Source organism: Canis lupus, chromosome 24 (genome assembly GCF_011100685.1).
Source record: "Canis lupus familiaris isolate Mischka breed German Shepherd chromosome 24, alternate assembly UU_Cfam_GSD_1.0, whole genome shotgun sequence".
Taxonomy (NCBI): Eukaryota; Metazoa; Chordata; class Mammalia; order Carnivora; family Canidae; genus Canis; species Canis lupus.
In genome coordinates, this window is record NC_049245.1 from 9,064,647 (window position 1) to 9,087,467 (window position 22,821).

General features: G+C 34.9%; 1 protein-coding gene across 4 annotated transcripts in view; it reads right to left on the reverse strand.

Annotated features, from left to right (window-relative positions):
• The window catches only part of MACROD2 (mono-ADP ribosylhydrolase 2), a 2,007,046-nt gene that overhangs the window by 1,936,569 nt on the left and 47,656 nt on the right, over positions 1-22,821 (reverse strand). The gene's annotated exons all lie outside the window — the stretch shown is intronic.

Here is a 22,821-nt window from a genome sequence, read left to right on the forward strand (position 1 = left end):
GCTATATGTGATATACAAGAAGTCATGGATATCAGGCAATTAATGTTTACTGAATTTTTACTTGTACATTTGGTCTTAGGTTGAATTTGTAATTTTGTTCATCTAAACAACTAGTAGATATAACACAATCTTACCTAATAAACCCAAGTATAACAAAATATATGCTCATATTATACTTATTGCTGATAACTCAGAAGATACAGTTGTTTTTATTAAAATGATCTTATTTGCCAAAGATTTACCCAAGTCATTTAAAAAGCAAAATATTCGAGTTAGTTTCTATCTTTCTGGTAGTTTTAAGAATATTTAATTTGTATAAGTTCTCATTTACCTCTAAACCAATTTGAATACAGTTCCTTTACTGGAATTTATAAATTAATTTGGTAATACCATCCAAAAATAGAAAAATATCACATATACATAATATACACATATACACAAACAAAGATCTTACACTTTCATTCTAAAATTTTAACCATGAGTCAGAACACAGTAGTACACTCTGGTCTATGCTCCCCTTGATATTTTTTATCCAAATTACATTTCTAGCAGAAGGAAAATGTAAGGTAACATGTTCAATGTGATGGCTAATGTTTTTTACCAATATTTATAGAGGAGACTTTCAAGATTTTTCATTTGCCCTGATATGTAATCTTATGGAGGCTATAGATGGAAATTTTAGGTGAGAAATATACTGAGGAGACATCAAGCAGCTGTCTGGATGTCTCCAAAGCTCACCTGAGTATATAAAACATCCATTCTGCTTTCAAGTACCTTTTCTTCCTTTTCTGCTTTAAGTAGTTGCTTTTGGGAGTCCCTGAGTCCCTTGAGAGCCCCTGATGAGGAGCAGAGAGCCTGAAGTTCAAGTGACTATGAGGAGTTGAGAAGCTGCACTGGGAAGGGAAAAGTCTTACAGAGAGGGGACAGAGGAGTGTCAAAGGTAGGGATCTGAAGAGATACATATCAAAGAATTTAAGGAAGCTGAAGGGAAAATCAAGGATGATAAGAAGAGGAAGGAAGATCAGAAGCAATGGGAATGGAGAGGTCTTAGAGGAGCCAAACTGGGAGATCTTAGAGGATCTCCTTGGGGAGATCTTTAGTTTTCTAAAGAAGCCAGTAAAGTTCCAAATTATCCTTATTAAAGCAAATTTACCAGAAAGGAAGTAGACAGAGATGGCAGATCATACAGCCCGCAGGATCTCAAGAAAGGCATTTCAGTGGACTGAAAAATTCTCAAGGGAGAAACAGGGTCAAATAAATAGAGAAAACAGAGAGGCCTACGAAGAGCCAGGAAAAACCTTTGCAGCCCAGGAGTAAATCACTACTCAAAACAAAGCCAGGAAGAAAGATTTCCAGCCCAATAAGTACCTTTCAAACAAAGAAACCTGGGACTCTAAGTCAGCTTCAGAGATACTTAGAATCTTAAGATTCAAAACTGGCCCCTAACTGGGCTTTTTTTTTTTTTTTTTTTAAGATTTTATTTATTTATTCATGACAGACACAAAGAGAGAGAGAGGAAGAGGCAGAGACACAGGCAGAGGGAGAAGCAGGCTCCATGCAGGGAGGCTGATGTGGCGCTAAACCACTGGGCCACAGGGACTGCCTGTACAGGGCTCTAATGGACTGTCATCCAGGGCACTGACTATGGAGTCAGCCTCCCTAAGAGATCCCCAGTCAGTCAATCAAGAGTGAAGACAAATGTTTCAAAGATCAGATATAGATGATCAGACATCCAGAAATCTCTTTAGGGAATTTTCTTTAAATTGATTGAGTGAGGGGATCCCTGGGTGGCTCAGCGATTTGGCGCCTGCCTTTGGTCCAGGGCGCGATCTTGGAGCCCCGGGATCAAGTCCCACATCAGGCTCTGGGCACGGAGCCTGCTTCTCCCTCTGCCTGTGTCTCTGCCTCTCTCTCTCTCTCTCTCTCTCTCTCTCTCTCTCTATATATATATATATATATATATATATATAATGAATATGAATATCTCTCTATATATATAATGAATAAATAAATAAAATCTTTTAAAAAAATAAGATAAAAAAATAAATTGATTGAATGAGATTCTTGCTAACACCAGGCTTTGCAGGTCTAGCAAAAAGGGGGCCTAGCCAAGAAAAGCACTCAGAGGAATCAAACTAAAATTTGGTTAAAGTCTTTGTTAATATCATGTGACGTTCAAAAGTGGTATTTGAAAAAAAAAGTTGTTAATCTACTTCCTACTTTGAGGAATAGTAACAAATAATATTTTTATTAACTGTGGATTGGTTTTATTATGGTAATAGTTTAACATATCAGAAAATACTGAGACTTCAATATGGGGTATAAAGGAATATAATGGGTGTCCTTCTGGTCTACCCATCAGTGTAATCTCTATCTTTCATTGTCTTTGAGCTATTATATAATTCTGTAAATTGTAAAAAAGAGGGGGATGCCTGGGTGGCTTAGCGGCTGAATGTCCGCCTTCGGCTATGGTCATAATCCCGGGTCCGAGGATCGAGTCCCAATTCAGACTCCCCACAGGGATCCTGCTTCTCCCTCTTCCTATGTCTCTGCCTCTCTCCGTGTGTCTCTCATAAATAAATAAATAAAATAGTTTTTAAAAAGAGAGAGAAATAAAAATGCAAATTATTCTTGCCCAAGGAAATGCAAATAAATTATGTTCGCTTGAATGCAACTGATATCATCCAATGGTCAATTTGCATTTACTAGTAAATTCATTTCAGAGTTCTTTACTACTTATATATATATGTGATCCTTTAAATCCTCCTTTGAGGGCAGCCCAGGTGGCTCAGCGGTTTAGCGCTGCCTTCAGTCCGGGCCTGATCCTGGAGATCCAGGATCGAGTCCCACGTCAGGCTCCCTGCATGGAGCCTGCTTCTCTCTCTGCCTGTGTCTCTGCCTCTCTCTCTCTCTCTGTGTGTCTCTCATGAATAAAAATAAAATCTTTTAAAAATAAAAATAAATAAATCCTCCTTTGAACCAGAATGAAATTGTTGATAAGTGTTTATTTTACAGCCATATGATAAGTGTTTATTTTACATCATAATCTCATCTTTATAAAAACATTTCCCTCTAATGGACATTTTTATTTAGTTCCCGTTTATTAAATTAATACTTAGATAACATTTACCAGGCACTAAGTACTCTTCTAACACTTACAAATATTAGCTCCTAGCATCCTAACAAATCTATGCAATATGTATTACTAATATTCCCTTTATGTAGATAAGGAAGCTGAAGCATATAGAAAGGAGATAGTTTGACCATGTACACACAACTGGTAAGTAAAAACCTGGGATTTGAACTCAGGCAGCCCATGCACTTACCCAACATGTTATACAAGCTCTCATTTACCTATTTTTACTTCAGAGAGTTCAATTCTGAATGAGGTGCCTATTTTTAAGTCCCTTCTCTCCCTTTATTGTAAAATATAGGAATTTCACCCTCTCATAAAAGCATTGTGCTAGGGGAAAAAAATGTAATCGGTTCATCAATGTGGTTATCATATTGAAAATAATGCAAAGATCTCAGTTTCCTACTACTATCTGACAATGTTTCATAACATATAATACACCAGGTATTAGGGGACTACATAATAAATTCAAATTTGCTTATATTAACCAAGTATATTCTATTTGTATTTTCTCTTTTTTGTTTATGCAAAATCATCAAACTTGCAGATTCATTTATCCCAACACATCCTCTATTTGCAGTGGGACTCTGTTTATATTTATGACTTTATTTAAATTCTGGCATTTATGTTACTAATTCACCTCTTAGGCATCAATAAACAACTTCAAAGATATTGATCCCTTTAATGAGGTAGGAATATACTCCAATGCTATAGTAAAAACAACAAAAACAAATTTAATCAAATGTTTATTAACTCACTAATGACATTAAGATACACTAGGAGAAGCGAATTTTGTTAACTGAATCTCAATTAAGATTAACTGACCAACATTATCCCATTTTAAAAGTATAATTTTTAAGACTATATTTAATAGAATTTTCATAAAAGACATAATTCTATTTTACATTTCACATTTTTAAAACATGTCGAACAAAACTGTCCTACCACTTTCCATTAGAACTGCCAAACTACCTACAGGTCATGTGATAAGCAGCTAAGGGATCACTACTGGGTCCCCTGACAATGCTTGGAAAACTAAGATGCTGGGGGACAGTCACATGAAATGTATAGGAATACTCCAAATTCTTAAGTTCTCATATACTAACATCTTCTGTATTCTATCATCTGGGGGCATGACACAGAAAAACCATCAAGAGCACCAATGAGCTGACTGGTGGTCCCTCAACAGGGGACCTGCTGCCAATGTACCACTTTCATTCTGAGAATGCTAGAAAAATCAGTTAAACCATGCAATAAAATAAAAAAAAGTAAAGATCAGACAAATGTCTAAAGAAATTGTTTAAAGTTATAATCAAGATGATCAGAAAAATAATTTGGGACTCATTAAGGGGCTCTAAGGACACACACCCTGAGAACTAGAGGAACCCCAGGGATGCAGACTGTGTTTCTGAGATTACATCTTAAAACCAGCCAGCCTGTTGATCTGCACACCTCTATCTCCTATCTGATCATGCCTACCTAATAATCATGATGCCATATTCCAGATTCCTGTCTTTTTTGCCCTTTTGCCTTAATAGCTCATTTCTTTAATTGGCTTGAGACTCAATCACCCTGCCTCTCATCCTAGCTCCAACTTTCATGGAGCTTCCATGAATGAAAATCTCAACAACAGATTTTTTTTTCTTTGCCCTAGGATTCCAAACTAACCCTGTCAGGCAAAGTCAAGAAAATCTTCAGATAAAGTACTCGTATTTAAGTGACACTTCACCTGATAAGAAGGCAGGCATTCCAAGCTTGATAGCCATGCTAAGTAATGCAGGAAAAACAAAGCCCAGCAAAGATAAATTCCTTCATTCTAGCAGAATGACAGTAAAGCATACACAAATAACTTCAATACGAGGAAGATTATTATCAATGCCATAACAAAGATTCAAAGTGCTTTGAGGTTCAGACAGAGAAATAACATTCAGTGATGTTTTTTAAGAGTGAAACTTCCAAGCTGAGTTTTAAAGGATCAGTAAGAGTATCAGATGGCTACAGAATGAGAGGAAAGTGGCAAGATGGAAGGGCATTCCTAAATCACAGGGCCAGAAAATAAAGTACGCATTGAGGAAAAATAAGAATTTATCCAGAATGAAAGTATGGAGAGCACCACAAATGGAGGTGTAGTGGCAGATAAGACTCAAGCTCTTCAGGTTTGAACCAGGTGACAGAAGACCTTGGATGGTGGCTGTTTGAGATCTATCAAAGAAGTCACAAATTAATAGCTTTTGCTGAAGATTTTCTTCAGCATAAGCAGTATCATTGTTTTTGCTTTTGAAATTGTATTTTAAATTTTTAATTAAATTTTAGCCTTCAAAATTACATTTCACATTAAATGTGAGATTCCATATTAAGACTTAGGTTTCCTACTTCTTTTGAAAAATCTGGAAATACTGAGCCCACATATCCACATGACATGTGAGTAGAGGCTACAGCCTTTGGGTAGGCATCCTTCACTTTCCAATTTACAACAGAGTATATTTGTTTACATGTAAACCAGGCTAGCCTCACTCAGTTATATTGCCTGTCTGTCTCCCACAGGCACTTGGATATTAGATCCAAAGGATTAATGACTACTGACTACAAATCCAAGATATCTATCAGAAACCTATTAGAAACACAATATAGTTACTGAAGTGGCATGAAAAAACATGAAGCAAGTTTTCACAAAATCAGAACAAATGCTTACATGTCAAACAATAAAACTATAATCAAAACTTAGGGGAAAAAACTCATATTGGGATCTAGGCTATGGTAAAGTCAGTAATTCAGGAGCACAAAAGTAACTAAGAAAACTATACTTTCCTTAACTGATTCTTTTACCTATAAATAAAGAGCATTATGAAAAAAAAAAATTCAGTAACTAAGAACCTCCAAAAAGACTTCCAAAGAATCACACTCATCTGTGTCTATGTCCTTATATAGTACTCTTCCACAGTGACTCTGGACTCTTCCATGTCCTTTCTCCTTTTCCTTTCCTTTATCTTTGACCAATGGGACATCAACAAACATGACCCAAGCAGAGGTTTAATGAGTGTTTGTACCCTGATATTTGCCTTGTCTAGCTATGCCAAGACTACTATGTGACGAAGTCTAGGCTAGTCTATTGGAGAATAAGAAACCACTTAGAACAGAGACAAGTCATCTCACATGAGGTTCTCTAGAGCAACCAGACTGACAACTGCCAGCCAGATATATGAGACTATCCAGAATCATCTAGCTTCAACCAATGCACCTTTATGTAAGACTGATGCAACCTAATACTTCAAGTAATCTTGTATCAAAATCAATTAGGTTCATATAGTCTGAAGAAAAGGAGATTTCTGGTAAAGTTTATGAGATCCTTATTTATAAAAACAAATAAATGCTGGCTCAAATAATATAAAAAACCTAGAAAATCAGAAAAACAGTAGCATATATAAGTCGTCTTCTTTTTCATTAAGTGTAGCATTTTTCAGGTTAAAATACTATAGTGCATTGCAAAGTCAGTTTCATAGATTATAATCAACTTTTTCACAAAATGATATAGAACAGAATTAAAATATAGTGTACAGCATGTAGTGATGAAAAGTACTATTCTATAAAATTTTGTTTCAGTTACATGTACATAGACACACACCTTTATGAATGTTTATAACTAGATCTTGAGTAAATTTTTTTGATATTTTGAAATTACTATGTATTTGTCTCTACTCTCTGACACAAAATCTTTTAAACTGTTGTCATTTTTGTACTTTGTCATTCCACAAAAATGAACAAATTTTAAAGACTAGTGATCATTTCTGTAAGATTTCTGGGATGAAGAACTAACACCTAATTATTGACTAATTTTTATCAAGATTTTACAGTGTGGGGCACCTGGGTGGCTCAGTTACTTAAGCACCCAACTCTTGATTTCAGCTCAGGTCTTGATCTCAAGATCAGGAGATCAAGCCTTGCCTGGGGCTCCATGTTATGCATGGAGTCTGCTTAAGATTCTCTCTCTCTCCTCCTCCCTCTGCCCATCCTCCCACCCCACTATATATCTCTCAAAAACAGTAATAAAGATTTTGCAGGGTCTAGCAGAGGCAGATATTTGATAATAGCAAATATGGAATTCACTGACAAAATAATTACTGAATATTTTTATGTTTAAGAGGACCTGTTTTGTTCCACAGGAGCAAAATCCACATGGTAAAGTACATGACAATATACTACAGTATCACATACAATACTGTAACTCACTTGTGCAACTTTAATAAAAAATGAACATTTTCAGAAAATATGATTTAACCTGTAGTAGACACTCTAATCTAAAGAAAACAGGGAAAGGAGGAAATTGCAGGGCCTAAATTAATAAAGAAGAAAAACTGGAATTCCACAAAATTTTTTAAAGAGACCCTGGAACTCCATAAGATGAAGACACCAAAGTCCTGAGTCTTCCCTAAACTTTATAGAATTAGTGAATAGCAGTTCCAGTATTCCTTTCCCTCTATAATGATTAATCACACAATTTGTGTGTGATCTTATAGTTTAACTATCTAAAAGAACATCTCTTTCTATTTGTGTTGTAGCCATATATATATTCATATATTCATATATATATATATATATATATATATATATATGAAGTGACTCAACCAATGAGTTAATGAGTCAATGAGAAGAAAGTTTCTCACACTGAAGCACAGAAGACACTAAAATTAGGTAAGTACATACAGACATAAAAGATATGCAGGAGCTAAGGAAATTGCAGGGGAGGATGTGAAGATCACCAGAGAATAGAAGCTAGCAGTCCCAATGCCAGTAAGAGAACAAAACAGGTGGGCAGATGTCTATAAGGAATCTGGATTAATCTGGCCAGAATTGTCATACACGACAGTTTATGATTTGGCTTTCTATTATGTTCAACCTTGGCAGGGCACACAGGGGTCCAGCCAAATTTAAAGGAGCAGAAATTGAACTAACATACCAAATGAGTTTGAGAACTATTTGTTCTAGCTTTCCCTGCAGGGTTCTAACATCTGCAACAAACTCGAGTTCTTTGATTTAGACTAAGTTAAACATTAAAATACTCAAATCATTTTCTTTAGCTCTAGTTCTTTTTTCCAAAATGGTATTTAATTTTCTCCCAGGATTCTTTGAGTATTATGGTAATAATTACTTAATTAATATAATTACTAAGCTTGGTTCATCTTTATTCATAAGCTCTCTTCATTTATCATTAGTATAATTTAGTTATTAACCACTGAACTGCACTTGGCACTGTACCAGATGTTATGCAATTTAAATACACAGCTGCTGCCCACCAAATACAAGTAAAAGAAAATCACTGACCTATCTAATCAAGAAATAAAATTGGAAAGGAACCCTAATGGAAACTTAGATCCCTGAGGGAGTTCTTAAAGTAATCTTGTCCTGAAATAAGACTGTGGCAATGAAGACAGGAAAGGGCAAACACCAGAAAAACTACTCAAAAGGCATATTTAACAAAGCGTTAGGGTCTCAATGCATAGGAGGTAGGACAGGGCCTCCTGGTTTCCGATGTAGGTGGCTATGAGAGGTAATGCTGTGAGAGCCAGTTTGCAAAGAATGATTAATTCTTCTTAGATATCTTAAATCTGAACCTCCTGCCAGAATATTTAAATACAGGTGTTATATGTATACAGGCCCTGGTGTTCAAAAGGAAGGTTTTCAGGCTATAAATACAGATTTGGAGGCATCACCACGTGGTAGGGGCCCTGGGTGAGATCATCATGGGTACACATGCAAAGGAAAGTGGGCCAAAGAACACTGGAGAATCCAACCTTTCTAATAAGGTAAGACTAAGGGAAAGAACAAGAAAAAGACACAGAGAACACATACTTAGAGAGATAGGAGAAAACCAGCAGAAGCCTTATGGAGGAGACAGTTTCATAAACAAGTGGTCAGTAGTTTCAAAGGTCACAGAGAACAGAAGGACTAAAAACGTCCCATTGGATGTAATATTATGTCATCCCTGATGACCTTAACAAGAACAGTTTCAATAAAGCCAGAATATTGACATGCCTACAGCCAAACTTAGAGCATTACTGCCCCACAACATGGTAGAGAAATAAGATGGAAAGAATCTGTGTCTCCAAATGGCCACATGGAGTTGAATGAACTTCCAACACCTGAAACATTCCCTCGTAAAGTAAGAAATAAAATAAAATCTTTAAACCATAGAATCATTGATAGGTCTTGTTACAACAGCCTTTTCCTAGCTTACCCATCCAGCAAATAAGTACACCATAACTTATCTAATCAATTCCTTTTTTTAAAAATATTTTATTTATTTATTCATGAGAGATACAGAGACAGAGGCAGAGATACAGGCAGAGGGAGAAGCAGGCTCCACACAGGGAGCCGACGTGGGACTTGATCCCGGGTCTCCAGGATCACACCCTGGGCTGAAGGTGGCGCTAAACCGCTGAGCCACCCGGGCTGCCCTACTCAATTCCTTTTTGAGAGCATTTAGGTCATTTCCCATTTTTTATTGTTAATATTGTAATATGAAGATCTTTACACATAAATCTTTGAATATATCTCTGATTATATCTTTTTTCCAGGTTTCAAAATAGAATTACTGAGTCTGGCACAGGCTTTAAAAGCAGACTACAAGATCCTCCTGCTTTATTTTCATGGAGGTAAGGGGAACACACAAACAAACATGGTTGAGATAAATTCAAAAAAGATAAGGTGATGGAGGGATTCCTCTCACAACGTATATCTACATCAAATCATCACATTATATACTTTAAATATCTTATGATCATATTTGTCAATTATAGCTCAATAAAGCTGAAAGAAAAAGAATTTTTAAAGAATAAAGCCTGGCCACTGGATTAGAGTTCCCCGTTTATCCAAACATCATTGAGAATTATAGAAGTCAGATTTTATTAGACTCTGCATCTTCATTAACTCTTCCAATTAGCATCTCTAAGCCCTCTAACTGTAGTTTGATTTTAACTCTCCTAACTCATTTTCAACTAGACTGTAAATCCTACCAATTCTACTCTTAAAATATTTCAAATTCATTTTCTCCTCTTGACACTCAATGGAATCGTACTGGTTTATTAAGTTAAACATTAAAATAAACTGAATCAAAAGATAAAGTTCCCTTGCACTAATCTATCTTATCCTCATTTTCCACAACTCACCCACCACCCTGCTCTCTTATCAAACCAGCCTCTTTAATGTCTTTGTAAATTCTGGAATGTCATTCTCTTTCATCCTTTTGACAAACCCCTACTCATCTCTTAAGAGATAATACAAATGTCAGATATTTTGTGAATTCTCCTGTATCCTGAATGACTTTGTCATTTAGTATATTATATAGTTACCAATTATTTTATAAATGATTCTCTGTCTCTGAAATTAGAACATCAAGGCTAGATTCATGTCTTCTGCATATTTGAGTCATTCCAGATTCCTAGCACAATGATAGATACATTATAGATACTCAAACATTTACTAAAGGTAAAAAAAGGAAGACTGGACAGAGCACACCAGGCAAGGATGAAATAAAAAGAAACTAATACACCAAAGGATATTTTCAAAATCAAGGCTACTCACTTGAAATATATTAGTGAATAACAATAAAGACTATGTCAAACTAAAGAAAATTTCTATACAGGCATAGTAATGACTTGGACATAATATTTTAATTTCCTGCTTCACAAATCACTAACTTCCAAAGCTTCTCTTTTTTATTCTTTAAACTTTAAGGTAATCTCACCAAGTGTTTTCCACAGAACTAGCAAAATCTCCAGGGGTAAAGCTGAAAACGTCATTTTAGCATGTTTCAGGGTAATTCGTAAATACATTAAAGTTGAAAGGCCACTGCTTTAAATTATTATTTTATACACGAAATCATGACATAATTTTACTTTTTAAAAGTTTTATTTAAATTCCAGTTAGTTAACATACAGCATAATATTAGTTTCAGGTATACAATAGCTATTCAATACTTGCATACAACACCCAGGGCTCATCACAGCAATGCACTCCTTAATCCCCATCACCTATTTAATCCATTCCCCACCACCTCTCCTCTGGTAACCATCAGTTTGTTCTCTATAGTTAAGAGTCTGTTTCTTGATTTGCACCCCCCCCCTATTTTTTTCCCTTTGCCCATTTATTTTGTTTCTTAAATTTCACATACGAGTGACATCACATGGTATTTGTCTTTCTCTTATTTCACTTACCATTAATATTCTCTAGCTCCATCCATGTCCTTGCAAATGGCAAGATTTCATTCTTTTTCATTGCTGAGTAATATTACAAAGTGGAGTGATCAAAACAATATGGTGCTGGGACAAAATGGACATATAGATCAATGGAATAAAATAGAAAAAAAAACAGAAATGAATCCACAACTATATCGTCAGATAATATTCAACAAGGCAGGAAGGAATATCCAAAAAGACAGTCTCTTCAACAAATGGTGTTGGGAAACCTGGACAGTAACATGCAAAAAGAACGAAACTGGACCACTTCCTTACACCAAACACAAAAATAAATTCAAAATGGAATAAAGACCAAAATGTGAGGCCTGAAACCATAAAAATCCTAGAGGAGAACACAGGCAGTAACCTCTTTGACATCAGCTATAGCAACTTCCTTCTAGAATATGTCTTCTGAGGCAAGGGAAACAAAAGCTATAAACTATTGAGGTTACTTCGAGATAAAAATCCTTTGCGCAGCAAAGGAAACAACCAACAAAACTAAAAGGCAACCTATGGAAGAGGAGAAGATGTTTGTAAATGACATATCTGATAAAGGGTTAGTATGCAAAATATATAAAGAACTTATAAAACTCAACATTCTAAAAGTTTCAATAAACATAAGTGTCAATCAGATGTGGTACACCTGAAATTAATGTAACCTTGTGGGTCATCTTGCCCGAATATAAAAGCAGTAATAATGTGGGCACCACAGTGGTTTTTTTGGTTGAGTATCTCCACTTGGCTCAGGTCATGATCCCAGGGTCCCAGGATACATAATATTATGCATATGTCAAAATACACACTAATGAATAACACAGAGCAGTCCTTAATATAAGTGGTCGACATCAATGATAATATGTCTGTCTACACCGGGTTGTATTTTGTGATAAATGTTCCATACGGATGTAGGTGTGAATAAGTGTGGAAATTGTATGCCAAAGGATAAAGTGAGAGGGAAATTTTTATATTATATGCTGCATTGTGACATCTGCCTAACTCTAATGTCAGTAATAAGGTCTATTTATTTAAACATAATAAGAGTTTTATTTGCTAATATTTAACATGGACTAATATATCCAAATGCTAGCTTCTCAAAAAAAAAATTAAAAATGGGCAGAAGGCATAGACATTTTTCCAAAGAAGACTTACACAGTTGGTCAACAGATACACGAAAAAAATGCTCATCATGAGGGAAATACAACTCAAAACTACAATAAGATACCATCTCACACCTGTCAGAATGGCTAAAACCAACAATACAAGAAACAGCAGGTGTTGTGTTGGCAAGAATGTGCAGAAGGGGAACCCTCTTGCACTGTTTGTAGGAATGCAAACTGGTGTAGCCACTCTGGAAAACAGTGTGGAAGTTCCTCAAAAAGTTAAAAATAGAACTACCCTATGATCCAGCAACTGCATTTCTAGCTACTTACCCAAAGAAAACAAAAATACTAATTCAAAGGGATACAAGCACCCTGATATTTAGAGCAGCATTATCTACAGTAGCCAAATAATAGACACAGTTGAAGTATCTACTGATTGATGAATGGATAAAGAAGATGCAGTATATACTGACATAATTTCAATATAACATTGGAAGCCCGAAGACTTTTGTAAACTATGCATACCATTCATAGAAAGTAAAAGCTATTAACATTGATTCAGTGTGTTCCTGAGTTTCCCCATGTTGTCACAAACAGAAAGTATATATAACTCCTAGCTATATTTAAGATGCTGGTCATGATAAATTCCATAACAACTATACACATGATCATTAGTTTTGAGGTTATAAATTTGCAGAATGTAAGTAAGATTATGAAATCTCCAATTCTAAAATATTTAGAGAAAATAAACATTCTGAAACTCTGGGCAGCATATTCTCAACCTTCTCCTTTTATGATTTTTATATGATTAAGATCAGACTTTCAGCAGTGATATATAAAATATACATATTTGCATAATCTCCAGCCTGTAATAGAAGCATCAGCCCTGAAGGAAAAGAATATATATTCACACTTTGAAAAACATTTTTAGTTCTTAAGTTATCCTGACAAATACATTATAGATTACTTTTAAATCTTTTCATATATTTACTGAAATTTTTTAAAAGAATTTTAAAACCCGAGTCAACTCAATAAATCGAAATGATTAGTCAACTAATAAATTGAAATGGAAAGAACTTTTCTGCAGGAAGACTTTACATCAACTTCTTTCAGTGGAATCTTCTAACAGATGCAATCAGTAGTGTACCTATATGCAAAAATATCACAAAGTACATTTCAAAGGAAAAACAAAAAAATTTAGCAACATTCTTCCACATGAGAGTACATGACATGCATACTTCCAAGGTATACATACATACAGAAATGATGAGCTGAAATAAGCAATGTCAGAGCCTTAAGGTAATTGATGCATATAAAATATACAATTTCCCCTCTATCTAGTGATATTCTATTCACTTATAAGGATTGCCAAATGATAAAAGCCAGTCTATAAATGAGTCACAATTACACAACAAGTACTCTTACTGGTAGTAGGCACTAAAACCATTTAAAAAGGAGCACCTGAGTGGCTCAGTCAAGAAAGCATTCTACTCTTAATTTCAGCTCAGATCATGATCTCAGGGTCATGAGATGGGAGTTCCATGTCAGGCTCTATACCAGATACACAGCCTGCTTAAGGTTCTCTCTCTCTCTCTCTCTCATTCTCTTTCTCTGCCCCTCCCCATTTGCACTCTCTCTCTCAAAAAGAAAAAAAATTAAAAAAAAAAAATATTTAGATTCTCCAAGCACATGGATGGTTACACTTGCCCCCAGTCTCCCATCCAGGTCTAAAATGCACATGCCTCCTGGAACTCCTGGTATGAGGTCAGAAATCTCAACTACATCCTTAGCCTAGCTGCTAAATGTGACCTTGTCTTTCTGGACTTCATTTGAAACTTAGCAGTCCTCTAAGAATATCAACTCATTTGAAATGGAGGTTTTTTATGTGTATGTGTTTAACTGCGTGGCCCTCAAGTCTAAGAGGTACAGTAAATGCTCCTCACCTCCATACAAAAACCATTCATTTCTTTCTCTTCCTTCCTCCTCCAACTTAAGGACTATTTTCTCTTTTTCATTGAAGTCATCTTCCTGTCACTGCACACCTTCCTCCTCATCAGCACCCCCTTCCAGTCCACTCCTGTTTCAACATTCCCAGTTAACAACTGACTTGGCCTTTTGATGCCTTGACCTTCTCACCTCTAACAATCTTTTCCTCTACCTCACTTTCCTCAGCCCTTCTCACTATGTATACCACTTCCAAAACCATAACCTCCAACATCTCAATTTTCTAATAACTGTCACCTAGCCTCCATCATTCAACTCACTCTTTCTCAGCTCTGCATCACACCAAACTTATCAAAGCATTGTCCTTACTCACTTTCTCCATATCCTTTCTTCACATTCACTCTTCCAGGGTTTTTTTAAAGAAATTTGTAAATGAAAATTAAAGATAAAGCATATAAGAGATAATATATCTTTTTAAAGTGTTTTAAAAATGAACATTGAAATACACACCAACCAACTTAAGAATTAAAACATTATCAACATATTTGAAGCTCCCTTTGTGCCTTTCTTCTAAAACTTCCTTTGGAATTTTAACAATATTCATGTACCCAGATATCTATGACACATTTAATTTTTACTATTTTTGAAATTTATGTAAATAGAATCAAATAGTATGCATTCTTGTGTAACTTGCTTGTTTTGATTAATATTATGTTTTAGGTTTCACAATGTTGATGCATGTGTCTACAGTCCACCAATTTTTGATGTAATAGTATTCCATTTTATGTATATGCCACAATTTACTCATTATCTTCCTGATGAACATTTGGGTTGTTTCTAATTTTTTGTTTATATAAACAATACTGCTAAATAACATTCCTGAGCATGTCATCATGTACACATGTGCAAGATTATCATGATAATTTATACCTGGAAGTGGAAGGAGAGATTCAATGAGTATTCTTGGATTTAGTGCCAAAGAGCTCAAAAGTGGTTGTATCAATTTATACTTCAACTTAGTCACTCTTCAGCCTTCTATACAATCTGGCTTCTGACCCTATTAATTCGCTGAAATGAGACTCCTCAAGCTCCCCTATGACCTACATATTGTCAAATCCAATGCCTACCTTTCTGTTCCCACCTCAATTTTTTAGAAGTATTCAATAAAAATAACTACTCTAAATATGTTCTTCCCATGACCATTTGGCTGTCCAAAACCAAAAGGCTCCCATGACCTTCTGTTGTCCCAGTTTTCTTCCTACCTCACTACCTACTCCTTTCAGCCCCTTTTGCAGGCTCTAGCTGCCACCTCTAAATTTTAAAATCTCAGTCCTCAGCTCCTTCTCTTTTCTCTATACATGCATTCAATCTGGGGAATTTCATTCAGTTTCATTTCAAATACCAGAAAGGATAAAGGCTCCCCAACAGAATATCCCCAACCCACATAGCCCCTAAGATCTAGCCTTTATCAAGAAATTATTCTACTTCTAAAATACATCTTAATTCTATCTACTTCTCATTTCCACTGCTTCTACCATACACCACTAACCTGGACTAGCTGGTCCCCATTTTTTTTATCCTCTTCACCTCCCACAATACATTCTCAGCAACCAGAGTAATCTTTTTAAAATGAAAGTTCAGGGGCGCCTGGGTGGCACAGTTGGTTAAGCATCTGACTGACTCATGGTTTCAGCTCAGGTCATGATCTCAATCATGAGATCAAGCCCCACAACAGGCTCTAGGCTTAGTGCAGAGTCTGCTTCAGATTCTCTCTCCCTCTCCTTCCTGCTCATGCACTCTCTCAAATAAATAAAATCTTAAAAATAAAATAAAATGAAAGTTCACTCTCCTGTTGAAAACACAATGGCTTTGTGACAAACATTACTATCTACCAATATCTACTATCCAATTCTTTTTTAGTAATAACCCATATATACAAGTTTTAATGGGGTACAAGGCCAACCAGCTGGGAGCTATACTTAAAAATCTCCCATGCTACTAAGAATGGCCATGCAACTACATGACTACTAGGAATGTAAGTGGAAGTTACACTTAAAAAGGAAGTTACTAGGGACGCCTGGGTGGCTCAGTGGTTGAGCATCTCTGTCTTTGGCTCAGGTTGTAAACATGGAGTCCTGGGATCAAGTCTCACATCAGGTTCCCCGCAGGGACCCTGCTTCTCCCTCTACCTATGTCTCTGCCTGTCTCTCTCTGTATCTCTCTCTCTCTGTGTATCTTTCACGAATAAATAAAATCTTTTAAAAAAAGAAAAATTGTTTAAATTTTTAAAAATTAAAAAAAAGGAAGGTTCTAGTCCTTCATTCCCTCTTTCCAAAGCTAAGAGACATTGATTGACACAAACATGCTAAGTTGCCTTGAACACCTGAGGTAACACCTTATCAGATGGTAACAGACCAAGACAGAAGGAACCAAGATCCTTGGACAATCTTAGAAATAAACTCAGCTATCAACTCTGAACTAAGTTGTTACATGAGAAATAAACTCCCATTTTGTTTGAAGACCTACACTTGGGGGCTTTTGTTACAGCAATTGAACCTACAATTCCCCACTGTACTTAAATAAAGGCTATGCTCCTTACCATAGCATGTAGTTCTACACCATTCAACACCAGTCATCTTTGTCCTCCCAATAACTTTGCTCCTATCCAACTGAAACCCCACCCTAGACGTTCTTTCCCTAGATTTGTATGGTCAAATTTTTCAATGACCAACTTATTAACTCAAATATCACTTCCTCAGAAAAACTTTCCTTACTATCTACCTAAAATGGCACACTCTCCTATTCAGCATCTAATCAATTTTATCTTCTTCACTGCATTTACTATAATCTGAACTTGCCTGTTCATCTGTTTTTGTGTTCTAGGTAAAATGTAACTACTTTGAAAGCAGAAACTTCATTCATGACTATGTCTTCAATACCTAGTACAATGCCCAACAGAAGGTACAATGAATAAGGTTGAACAAAATTTCTTCAAAAGACAAAACTCTAGAACAGTGTCTGGTGCTTAGATGTTCAATAAACTTGACTGAAAAAATTGTAAATACGATTATAAAACAGAGTATAAGTCTCATGATTAACTCTTGAGATTAAACAAAATGCAAAAATTAATTTGAAAATAAAATTTAATGTGAATCACAAACTCATCAATAAAAAACAAGAGTGAAAGGAAGAAGGATGGGAGAAGTAAAATTGTTTCATCTTAAATTGGGGGAATTAAAATAATTTGTTTATTCTTGATACTGATAATTAGAAAAATAGAGGTTCAAAAACTCAAAATTTCAAAATAATTTCAGAATTACAAATAAAGGTTAATCTCTTACACATAAAAATTTGGCATAACAATAGCAATAAAGCATTAATAAAATAAAAAACACATTCATAATTATGAATAAAAATTCCTTTGTTAAAATGAAAGACTCTCAAAATGAGTGAAAATTCTATAAAGGAAAAGGGAAGGCAAAAATATAATGTCAAATGAAAACAAAAACAAAGCCAGAATGGAATGCAAGAAAAAAAAAAGTTTTGTTTTTAATGTAACCCTACAATACTGAACCAGAGGCATTGGGATTGGATGTGAGAACATACAAGCAAATAACTGGCAAATGATAATATTTACTGAAATCTTCAATAGGTAGTAAAAATGATTATGTTGTATTGTTTTCTGCTATTATTTTAACATTAATAGTATCCCGACAGTGGAGTGCCTGGGTGGCTGAGTCAGGTAAGCCTCAGATTCTCAATTTCTGCTCAGGTCATGATCTCAGGGTCCTGAGATCAGCCTTACATAGGGCTCACAGTAGGCGTGGAGCCTGCTTAAGATTCTCTCTCTTTCCCTCTGCGCCCCCACCTTGCTCTTATGCACATGTGTGCTTTCTCTCTTTCAAAAAAAAAAAAAAAGTATCCCAGCATTAATGCAATATTTTTTGTTTCATATAATTTGAACTTTTTTAAATCAAAGCATAATAAACATGCAAAAAAGTTCACAAATATAAGTCACACAATTCCCTGAGTTATTCCAAAGTCACTATGCCCATCTAACCACTACCCATGTCAAGAAACAGAACATTACTAACATCTAAAAGTCCCCCAGTGCCATTTCCCAATCACTATCCCTTCCCTCATTCACAAAAGTAACCACTATCTTTATAGACCGAAACCTTACACTAGTTTGCCTGCTTTTGAATTTTATATGCACGGAATTACACACATTCTTTTACAGCTGATTTCTTTCAGTGAACAATATTATTTGCATAATTTTGTTGTTTTTGCATGAAGCTCTAATTTGTGCATTTTCACTGCTCTACTCATTGCTGTATATTGGATTAAATATACCACAATATATTGACCATTTTACTGATGATGACATTTTTGTTTCCAGGTTTTTGCCTAAGAGTAATAATGCTGCTTTGAACATGATTGTACTTTTAGTGGATATCTGCATGAATTCCTATCAAAATTACTGACATATACAGGTATTCGTGTACCTAATATCTGTATACACAGAGCTTAAGTAGATCCTGCCAGAATTTTCAAGTGATTTTCCCAAATTAAACTGCTAGTAGCAGTGAATGCTATCCACATTCTGCTCACACTTGGTATTCTCAATCTTTTTAACTTTAGGCATTGTAGTGAGTGTTCTAATAGTATCTCATTATAGTTTTAAATAGTACTTCCATGAAGAAAAATAAATTGAGCAATTTTTCACATATTTATTAGCTATTGAGTATCCTCCTTTATGAACTGTCTGTTCAATTATCTTCTCCATTTTTCTGCTGGACTGTTTTTTTCATACTGATTTATAGGCATTCTTACATAGTATGGATAAAATCCCTTTACTATATACATGGACTATAAGTATCTTCTATTCTTTGGTTTACTTTTTCTCTTTGATTGGTATGTTTTGATGACAAGAAATTCTTGCCAATGGTCAGGATTATCAATTCTTTCCTTTATGTTACTAAGTTCTGTGTTCTCTTTAAGAAATATTTTCCTGCCTTAAGATATGAAGATATTGGGACAACTGGGTGGCCCAGAGGTTGAGTGCCTTTGGCTCAGGGCGTGATCCCAGAGTCCCAGGATCGAGTTCCACATCAGGCTCCCTGATGATGATGAAGAAGAGCTTCTTCTGCCTATGTCTCTGCCTCTCTCTCTGTCTTTCATGAATGAATAAATAAAATCTTTTTTTAAAAAAAGATATAAAGATATTCTCTTAGAGGCTTTATTATTTTACTTTTCACATTTAGGTCTTCAATCAAATGTGCATCGTAGGAAGCAGAAATCAATTTCATTTCTTTTTCCATTTGAGTATCCAAATGACTAGCAACATCTAAAAGATTATTTTTAACTGATGAAAAGTAAAACCCACTATGAAGATATAAATTACAAACTCTTAAGCACCAAATAACATGGCACTAAGACATGTTAGAAATAATGTAAAAAATGACAGACACACAACAGTAATGCAAAACTTTAATTCTCATAAGCATATGACAGTCAAAATACAGAAGGGATCTGAATACATGTAATAAAGCCAATAAATAATATATAGAACTATGTATTCCTACAGAGGACTTACCTTCTTTCTTAGTGTCTGGGAACATTTTAAATACTGATCTTATACGTATCGCAAACAAACAAAAAAAAACTCAAAACATAGAAATTGCATATGCCTTACTGCCTACATTATAAAAACCTAGAAATTAACAACTGTATTTTACACTTGCAGACATGCATTTCATAATTTTAAAAATACCCTCCTAAATAACTCAGGTCAAGGAGGAAATTTAGAAAATAACAAAAACTGTACATATCAAACCTCATGGGACTTGGTTAAAGCTATAATTAGAAGCAATTTTAGAGCAATAAAAGCTTTCACAAAAAAAGTAATAAAAATAAATGGGGACATTAGATCATTAAAAAGGAAAACCTAGAAGAGGCAATATAAGTAAAATTATGTATTTTTTTCAATTAGAGATCAGAAAAACAAGAATTCAAAATAATCCCAGTGCTTCAAAAATACTAATAAAATACACATACCTCCAATCTAATTAAATATTTTAAAAGATAAAAAAGACATAAAATTGGTAATGGTAAAGATTTTACTCAGATATACAAAAGATGAAATGCTATAATGAAATTCTATGTACAATCGTTTGCTAACACATTTTTTAACTAGCTGAAATTGACAATTTTTTAGGGAAAACAAATTATATGATCAAAAACCTGAGAAGACCAATAGCTATACAATAAAATGAAAATAAAAAAAATACCTCTATGATCAGCTGTGGGTAAAATCTAATTATATCATTATATTCATCTACAATCTGCATAATATTAGAGAAACTTCTGTAACACACTCCAGTACTCCTATTAAAAAGAGGTATCCATTTATTCAATTATTAATTCATTTCATCATTCAACAAATATTCATCTAATGAGGATACTATATGTACTAGACTGTGCAAAGTACTAGAGATAAAAACATGCAAAGACAAATGCAATCCCGGGCCTCTAGAAATTATAGAACAAGTAAAGTACAGACAAGTAAATAGGCAATGACAATACTGATATGCTTTATAACAACAGAAGTCAAAGGGGAAGAAAAGAGAACTGATCCCTAACCTAACCAATGAGAACAAGAAGAAGAAGGTAGAAAAGAGAACTAACACATGGTGAACACCTACTCTTTTCTGTACAAGGCGTCATAATTCCTCTGAAGAACTCTGGATAGACAACTTGCCCTATGCACAAGCTGATAAAAAGAAATATACGGAGTCACACCCAAATTTTCTGGCTCCAAAGCTCTTTGATTTTCCCCTAATGCCATTAAAGGAAAGTAAGAAGTCTAACGGGCTATAACAATACACACACATGCGCACATGCACACACACACACTCTCTCTCTCTCAACTGAAAAACAATAAAAGAGAACACAAAACAATACATGCTGAGACAAAAAAGACCAGTAGAATCCAAAAAATATTTTTAAAGGGGAAAAGGAAAAGGGGGATAGTCTTTTCAACAATTAGTGCATTTTGGGAAGCTATCACTAGAGGGAGTCATTGCAAAGACTATGAATAACAACAGGAAAAACGGACTAGGGTAAAACTATAAAGCAATTCAATGTTTAAGTTCATTTTTAAGTACTAAAAATAAAGTTTTCCTATGGTTGCATAAATTTTATTATGTTTAAAGCATATATAAGACAAGAAATGAAATGTATATTTTTCTTTTTGAACATGAGACATGTAGAAAATAATTCCTTGGAGTCCACAACACAAAGATTACAATAATAATCAGTGAAGATAAATGAATAAGACTAAAAATATGAAAACTTATTTCTAAATTAGCTTTGTTATAGCAACTTTTCAGTTTAAAAATAATCACAACTTCCTTTATATTCTTATGACTTTTGCTAGTATATTTATATTAATAAAATCAATTTATCCAATATAGAACTATTTTCAGATATGCAGCCTGGAAATAGATCATTCAGTTAGAAAACCAAGCTTTGAGAAAGGACCTTTAACAAATGGCAAAAGAAGACAAAGAATTCTTCTGAAAGAAAATCATTATCTCTTCTAGCCACTCCATAACACAGTTTTCTAGGGTATGCCCCTGAAATTGCTCTAAACACATTTGCCAGTGGCTGCTCTGTACCAAATCTGAAAAACTTTGCATTCTTTGTTTCTGCACCTACCTGTAGCAACTGACACAAATTGAACAATCTTCCTTACTGGAACACTGATCCCTTGTCTTTAACATATCCGAACCACCACTCTCTTTTACCATCAACAGGACTATTGGTCCTCTCACTGGCCATTGATAAAGGTTTAGAACCCCTTAGGAACTGGGTTTCAGGCCTCCTTTCTTCTTTCATCATAATTTTTTTTCCCTAGAGAATCTTCACTCTGCTAGAGGCATTTCCAAATTTCATTCTCCAGCTCAGTTCTGACAACTGTAGAATAGCCATCTCTACTTATACTACAAGCATCTTGAATCCAACATGTCCACACCTAACTCCTCACTTTTCACCAAAACTGTATGATTCCTCATCTAAGCCCCTTGCCCTTTAGCAGGTAATACAACCATACAATCACTCAAGAAATAAATCCTACTTTCCAAATAATTTTATTTCTGTCACCATTGCTAACTGCCTGGGTTTCAACCAGAAATTACAAATCTTAGTTGGTAACACAATGGTATTTGAAATTTTCAGTGTGGATTCTTTGTGGGAAAGAGGGGAATACATGTTGTATTTCCTCACACCACAGAAGGTGTCCCTCTCGAAGCCTTACACCACTTCCACTTCCACATTCACCTTACCTACCTTACCCCTTAAGGAGTTTTGGTCTTATTCACTTAGACCACTACCTTAGACTGAAATTCAAATC